This window comes from Chiloscyllium plagiosum, chromosome 21, assembly GCF_004010195.1.
Source record: "Chiloscyllium plagiosum isolate BGI_BamShark_2017 chromosome 21, ASM401019v2, whole genome shotgun sequence".
Classification (NCBI taxonomy): domain Eukaryota; kingdom Metazoa; phylum Chordata; class Chondrichthyes; order Orectolobiformes; family Hemiscylliidae; genus Chiloscyllium; species Chiloscyllium plagiosum.
This window is the reverse complement of record NC_057730.1, coordinates 48,956,260-48,964,403: the sequence shown is the minus strand read 5'-3', so window position 1 is coordinate 48,964,403 and position 8,144 is coordinate 48,956,260. Positions and strand designations below refer to the sequence as shown.

The following is an 8,144-nucleotide window of genomic DNA, read 5'->3' as shown; positions in this document are numbered from 1 at the left end:
GTTGTGAAACTTGAAAGGGTTCAGAAAAGATTTACAAGGATGTTGCCAGGGTTGGAGGATTTCAGCTATAGGGAGAGGCTGAACAGGCTGGGGCTGTTTTCCCTGGAGCGTTGGAGGCTGAGGGGTGACCTTATAGAGGTTTACAAAATTATGAGGCGCATGGAAAGGGTAAATAGACAAAGTCTTTTCCCTGAGGTTGGGGAGTCCAGAACTAGAGGGCATAGGTTTAGGGTAAGAGAGGAAAGATATAGAAGAGACCTAAGGGGCAACGTTTTCACACAAAGGGTGGTATGGGTATGGAATGAGCTGCCAGAAGAAGTGGTGGAGGCTGGTACAATTGCAACATTTAAAAGGCATTTGGATGGGTATATGAATAGGAAGGTTTTGGAGGGATATGGGCCGGGTGTTGGCAGGTAGGACTAGATTGGGTTGGGATATCTGGTAGGCATGGACGGGATGGACCGAAGGGTCTGTTTCCATGCTGTACATCTCTGACTCTAAATGGAGAAATTCAGCTGGTTTGGCTGCATCTGGGTAGGAAGAAATAGTTTTGAGTCCAATAAGACGTTCTTCAGAACACAGGTTCCAGACCTGCCAAGTTTCTCCAGCACTTTGTTCCTCTTTTAAATTTCCAACATCCTCAGTACTTTGCTTTTATTTGAATTTGTAGAGAACTTACTTATTCATACAGAAAGGAACCATGAATGGCAACAGTTGATGGTCATTCCAAAGGTGCCTTGTATGGTAATTGTTTATTAACTTTGGTCATATGATGAGTTAAACTGATAACCATGCACCTCTAGAACCAACTATTGGTTAGAAATAAATCACGCATGTGGCAAACCTCAAATCCAAAATATGGTAAAAGAACATAGTCAAGAGCTCATCCCACATCAGAGAAGGAACATCATAGCAGAAGAGAGAGAGGAAGAATCAGTGTCCAGCAAGACACAGATAGGAAGAGGAAACAGAGTCCAAGTTGAGTAGTGTTCTATGTTCACAGTTAACATGGGCAACAAAGGCTGTTGCAGTCTGTTAACCATTGCTTAGTTTGTTATGATTTAAATTTTTATATTTCATAAATATCCCTCAAACTAATTTCTCTTTCTTTCAACTTTCTTTCTCAATTTCAAAAATCCTTGAATTCACAATTGAACTTAAAGTTTTGCATCATAGAAATGGGACATCATCCAGGAAGAGACTGTTTGTTTTCAGTACAGATTCCAGTACCTACAGTAATTTGCTCTTACCAAGTCTTCAAACAGTCTTTATTTTTGCTCTCTTTGATGCTACTTGGCTTTGTACCATAGTGTGACCCAAACAAATTACTTCTGTTTTAGCAAATTCAGATTTTTTTTAAGGTTTATGATTTAAGATTTTAAATAATTGGCTCATTTTTCTGGGAGTAGAAGATGTTTTAGCAATAGACAAAGCCAAATTTAAAATTCCAATCCATGTAGTATATTTCACAGCAACTCTTATAAATATGTCCAGCAACTCCACATTTGTTTTTTAAAAAGGATTCATAAAACTCATGGATTTTTATCCCAAACAAGCCCCCACTTTGTTATTCAGTGTTAGCATCAGTCGGGATCATCAGTCCGATCCCAGAATGAAACCTGTCTCGATATACAAAATTAGGATCTACTTGCGGAGAAAGTGAGGACTGCAGATGCTAGAGATCAGAGCTGAAAATGTGTTGCTGAAAAAGCACAGCAGGTCAGGCAGCATCCAAGGAACAGGAGAATCGACGTTTCGGGCATAAGCCCTTCTTCAGCCCCATTCCTGAAGAAGGGCTTATGCCCGAAATGTCGATTCTCCTGTTCCTTGGATGCTGCCTGACCTGCTGTGCTTTTCCAGCAACACATTTTCAGATAGGATCTACTTACCACCACTTTCTCAATGCTAATTAGGGACAGACAAAAATTCTGGCCTAGCCACTGATGTCCACATCTGATTAAATAGAAAAAAGTCTTTACCCAGGCAGCAGTGAAGGTGTAAAGACTATTTTTTCCCTTTATTTTCATTGTGTACTGAAATGGGAAAAGGACTGTTTTCAAAACACAAGCAAAGGATTGTATAAAGGATTACTGCGCTTCTTCAAAGTAAGTTACCTGAGGTAATAAATCTGTTTACATTGCTGTTTGTTCAAATAGTAGAAGTCTCATTGCAAATAACCTGGTGTACACAAGTGAACGCACTTAGAGTCTGAAGATAAAGGAGCAGCAGATCCTGAGAAACTAAAAGGATCACCTCAACGTACATGTGGATGGAGACCATTGGTTAGGCAGTTGTCTTTCCGCCTGTCAATGACATCCTTTTTTCTGTACTATGTTTGTGTAGAGGAGTTTCTTTAAAGGGGTTGGAGTTTTATCTAATAGAATTATATGTCAACAGTTCACAATTGCTTACTTCCATCTAAAATGGATTTCTTCATTATAATTTGATTCTTAAGGGCTGAAGCCTGGTCCAGTCTTCTGTCCACCTGGGTCTAAAAGACAGGCAAGTAGTGAAATTGTGCATACTTTTATAAAATTTTTAACGTTTGCCATGATTCTGGGAATAGCGGGACTTGATTTTCAGTGTACTGTCCCAGTGAGGCTTAGCAGAGGCTAGGTTATTGAAATATATTCAAGGTCGAGTTAGAGAAATTTTAACCTTCAAAAGGAGTCAAGGGATATTAGTTCAGGTAGGAAAGTAGCATTGAGCCCACAGTCTGACCATCCTTAAGGCAGGGAGATGAATGAATCAGAGCTGAGTGAGGCAAATGTGAATTTCAGTGGTTCATTCCCCTTTCCCAACATCATGTTTCTTAATTGGACACTGATGGACTGATAATGAGGGATCACTGTCCCCTCAGTCCAACAGGCCACTAGCAGTTCCAAGGCAATGTGGTGTAGAACTTTTGGGTTGGCATAGGAAAATCAAATGGCCTCTACTTAATTCCTGAGCAACCATTAAATTCCAGTGCGCTATGGTTTTTCTCTTGTACGTTTCGTGAGATTGCAGCTTTCATGTTGTCCACATGCATGTTCAGGATCGCTTCTCTTACCCAAACTTTCTATGTCCAAGGACCTAACCTCTCATCAACCATGCCTCTTACCCACACAGAGCCATTCCCTTAGTTTTGACACCGAACTTTGTCTCCTGACGTCAACTGCCTGTCTTGTGTTTGGCATTGGCATTCCTGATGCCAGTTCCCCTCCCTCTCAGTTCCAGGAAGATCCCATTTAACCTGGTGCAGAGTCTTCTCCTCATTAGCAACTCTGCTGGAGCTATCCCTGCAATTGCCGGAGGAGTGGTCTTACATTCAAAACTGGAACCAGTTCAGTTTGGTATCGAGTGAAACTGTAGGCTGTTCCTTTAAGCCTAAATTCAAAATTTGGATTGCTCTTTCTGCCAGACCACTGGATGATGGATGGTATCAAGCTGTCCCTATATGCCAAATGCCATAAGGCTTTAAGAAATACTCAAATTCCTTGCCCATTGACTGTGACCAACACCCCTGGAGTCCATTCATTACAAAAGGTGCTTGCAACGTTTCAATCATCCCTCTATTTGATGAACTCTATGCATGTCCAACTACTTTGAATGTGTGTCCATAATGACTAAAAACAGAGCCCATGAAAGGTCCAGCATAGTCAACACATAACCAAGTCCAGGGTTTACCCAGCCATTCCCACAAATGTGGAAGGGCTGCTGGTGGCAATTTATGTCCTTGTTGGCATTCTGAGCACTGCCCATAAATTCAGCTATGTCTGCATCTAATCCTGGCCACAAGACGTAACGTCTCGCCAACATCTTCATTTTAAAAAAGAAATCAATGGACAACTCTGGTAGAATTCAGCCAGTATATGGTTGTGACCTTTGCTCGAGACAATCACTCTTGCTCCCTATAATTATATGCTGTTCCCTATAGTGATCTGGTCTTGCTGGGTCTAGAAAGATTACAATTCTGGTTATGATGGCAGGGAGATTTAAACAATCCTTAGATAAGCACATGGATGATTTTGGGATAGTGTAGGGGGACGAGCTGAGAATTCACAGGTCGGCGCAACATTGAGGGCCGAAGGGCCTGTTCTGCGCTGTATTGTTCTATGGCATTTTGTTTCCCCCATCACCACCAGCTGTTTTAGTTTTGCCAGTATGGGATCTTTTTGTGTCCACAGTCTGGTATTGTTAGTGGTGACCAGAAGGGTGTCCAGAAAGTTTAAATCAGAATGGACTCTTCTAGTGGCGGTACCTGCTGAGGCAACTCAAGACATCCACACTTGCCAGTTGGCCTCCTGGACGGGGGTGTTCTGACTTGTAATTTTACACACTCAGAATAAGAACCAACTGCTGAATTCAACCTGAAGTTATGGGTGGGAAGGCCCTGTCCTCTTTTAGTAGCCCTTTCAGAGATTTGTGGTCTGTTACTACTATTACAAATTTACATCCGTAAAGGTATTGGGAGAACTTTCTCACACCAAAGTTGACTGTCAAACCTTACCTCTCTATTTGGGTTATCTTCGCTCAGCATCAGCCAAAGTCTGGGAAGCATATGCAACAGGCGTTCCTCTCCACTGAGCCTCTGGTGAGCCAACATTACCCTGACACCATACGGGAGGCATTGAGTGTCAGACCACATCTTGCTTGAGATCGTAGTGTGCCAACATCTTGGACAATGATAGCTGCTTCTTCACTTCCCTAAAGGTTACATCTGCCTAAAAGATCATTTCAAAGTCTGACCTTTATCAATAGCAGATGTAAGGGTCCCAGGATAGGAGTCAGGTTAGGTGTGAATTTTCCATCACAGTTCACCAACCCAAGGGAGATGAGACATCTCAGGCAAGCCAAAAGGCAGTGTGGTCTGCCTCCTAATCAACTCCTGGTGTACAGATAAGGGAAATGAGACATGTTTGATCACCCTCACTTCATCTTCTAATGAGTGTAACCTGGTCTTGTTGACTGTGTAGCCCAAGTAGGTCACTAGGGGAGGGTGGAACACACATTATTTCCACTTGCGATGTACCCACCTTGGAGAAACATTTAAGCACTCTGTCCAAATTTCTAAATGCTCTTTATTGGTCTTCCTGGTTATTAGCATGTCATCCAGATAAATTGCAACTTGGAGTAGATCTTGTAAAATGTTCTTTCATCTGCTGGAAAATGCTAGCATTCTTCTGGAAATCCTCATCTAATCACAATTTCAAGTACACTTGGTTCATGTCCTGCTTCATGAAGGACAGCTCCCTTGCCAGTTTTGTGTATAAGTTCTCTTTGCTAGGGACTGGGTATTTATCCAACTGTGAGAAATGGTTTACAGTTTGTTTGAAATTCCCAAAAAGCCAAACTGATCAGTTGAACTTCACAAACAGTATGATCGGTGCTGCCCATTCCACAAACTGCACTGGTTTGATGATTCCTTCACTTGTCACCCTCCTGATTTCTGCCTCTACTTTGCGTGTAAGGCAAATGGCACTGGGCAGGACTTGCTGAAATATGGAATTGTTTCTTGGTCAAGATGTAAGAGAATGGAGAGACTGCTGTGTGCTCTAGTTTACAGAGACATGGCTCACTCCTGCTACAACTGACTTATAACCAGAGATTTTAGCAGTGCGCTGAATGGACTGCTCGGTGTCCTCAGGCAAGCCAAGAGGCAGTGTGGTCTGCCTCCTAATCAACTCCTGGTGCTCAGATGTGGCCACCCTGATGAGGTACTGCTCTGTGGACCTAGAATATTTTACAGTAAAGTGTCATCTCTACTACCTGCCATGTAAGATCACTTCCACTATCCTGACAGTGGTCTACATTCCACCCCATGTGGCAGTGAAGAGTAGCGTTGTAGCGTAGTATACTTGACAAAGTATACAACATTACAAACAGTCTTGACACAGAATACTTCAAGGTATCATTCATTATAGCTGGTGACTTCAAGCAGGCCAATCCCAAGAATGTCTCACTCAGCGAGTCGTAAGTTCATGGAATGCCCTGCCAGTAGCAGTGGTGGACTCTCCCTCTTTATGGGCATTTAAGCGGGCATTGGATAGGTATATGGAGGATAGTGGGTTAGTATAGGTTAGGTGGGCTTGGATCGGCGCAACATCGAGGGCCAAAGGGCCTGTACTGCGCTGTATTCTTCTATGTTCTATGTTCTATGTTCTAATGTCCTATCAAAATACAATCAACATGTCTCCTGTCTCACTAGAGGTCCGAACATCCTTTATCATTGCTCGAGAACCAAAAATGCTCATTGCTTCATCCCTCTTTTGCATTTTGGAAAATCAGATCACAATAATGTGCGCCTCTCCCTTGCTTTTGAAATTGAAGCATGAGAACACAGTACAGAAAATAGTGCAGTGTTGGTTTGAGGCAACAGAAAGGCTTCTATGGGATTGCTACAGCCAGTGGACTGGGCCATGTTCAAAACTTCAGTGGCCAACTAAACGAGAATGCCACTATTGTTATAGACTTCATTACCAAATGTGTAGAAGACTGCAAACTGAAGTTAATCAAAATGTTCCCCAACTGAAAATCATAGATGAATTGGGAAATCCACTCCCTACTGAAGGCCAGGTTGGAGGCGTACAAGTCGGGCGACCCTGACCTACACGAAAGAAATCAAGGTATGACCTCTGTAAGGGCATCGGAGATGGTAAGATGCAATACCAAACTAAGCTTGAGACCAGACCAACCATGTGTACACGTGTCTTTAGTGGCAAGGCTTACACAATATAAAGGGGTGCAAAGTGAAGTTGAACAGAATCATGGGCAACAGTACATCCCTACCAATGAGCTTAATGGATTCTATGCTCACTTTGAACAGAAGGTCAATGAAACAACGTCACCTATCACAACAGCCTCGGATGCACCTGTAACCATAATCACCACTACAAAACCTACTAGAGTGAACCCACGGAAAGCAACTGGCCCAGAATGGAGTCCAAATACCCAGATGCACTCAGATCCTGTGCAGAGCAGCTGGCGGGAATATTTGCAGACTTCTTTAATCTCTCCTTACTACAATCTAAAGTTCCCACCTAAGTCGAGAAGTCCACCATCATCCCAGTGCCAAATAAAAATCATGCAGTGTGTCTCAATGACCACTGCATTGTCGCTCTAACCTCTATAATTATGAAGTGCTTTGAGAAGTTAATCATGGCACACATCAACTTTAGCCTACCAAATTGCCTTAACCTTTTGTAATTCATCTACTGGCACTACAGGTCTACAACAGATGCAATCTCCCTGGCCCTACACTCATCCCTGGAATATCTTGATAACAAGAATACTTACATCAGACTCCTGCTTATTGACTACAGTTCCACTTTCAACACCATAATTTTCAACACCATAATAACACTTCCAACAAACTCAGCTCTAAACTCCAAGACCAAGGACTCAGCTCCCTGCCTCTCTAACAGGATCCCAAACTTTCTGACCCATTAACTGCAATCAATAAGAATAGGTGACAATGGCTCCTCCACCATAACCCTCAACATCAGTCCCCTGTAAGGCTGAATACTCAGCCCCCCACTATACTCTTAATACACTCACAACTGTGTGGCTAAATTGTGCTCCAACTCCATTTACAAGTTTGCTGATAACACTATTGTGGTCAGGCCGATCTCAAACAGCGATGAGACAGAACATAGCAAACAGATTGAGTGCTTAGTAGCATGGTGTAAAGGGAACAATCTTTCCATTAATGTTAAGAAAATGAAGGAGCTAGCTATTGATTTCAGAAAGTAGAGTGGAGGGCACAGCCCTGTCTACATCAATGGTGCTGAAATGGAACTTGTCAAGAGAGCCAAGTTCCTGGGAGTGAATATTATCAACAATCTATCATGGTCCACACATGTTGATGCAGCAGTTAAGAAAGTACAATAGCACCTCTACTTCCTCAAGAAGCTAAAGAAACTTGGCATGCCCACAAGGACTCTTGCTAATTTTTATAGATACACCATAGAAAGCATTCTATCTGGATGCATCACACTGTGGTTTGGGAATGGCTATTCCCAACACCGCAGAAATCACCGTGAGTCAGGGACACAACTCAGTCCATCACGCAAACCAACCTTTCATCCATTAATCCCATCTATACTTCCTGATGCCTCAGGAAAGAAGCCAACATAATGAATGACCCCTCCCATCATCTTCCA

The 8,144-nt window shown here is 42.6% G+C and overlaps 1 protein-coding gene across 4 annotated transcripts in view; it reads right to left on the bottom strand.

Moving 5' to 3' along the window:
- LOC122560846 (activating transcription factor 7-interacting protein 2-like) overlaps positions 1-8,144 on the bottom strand; it is an 84,740-nt gene that overhangs the window by 3,307 nt on the left and 73,289 nt on the right. The window lies entirely within an intron of this gene.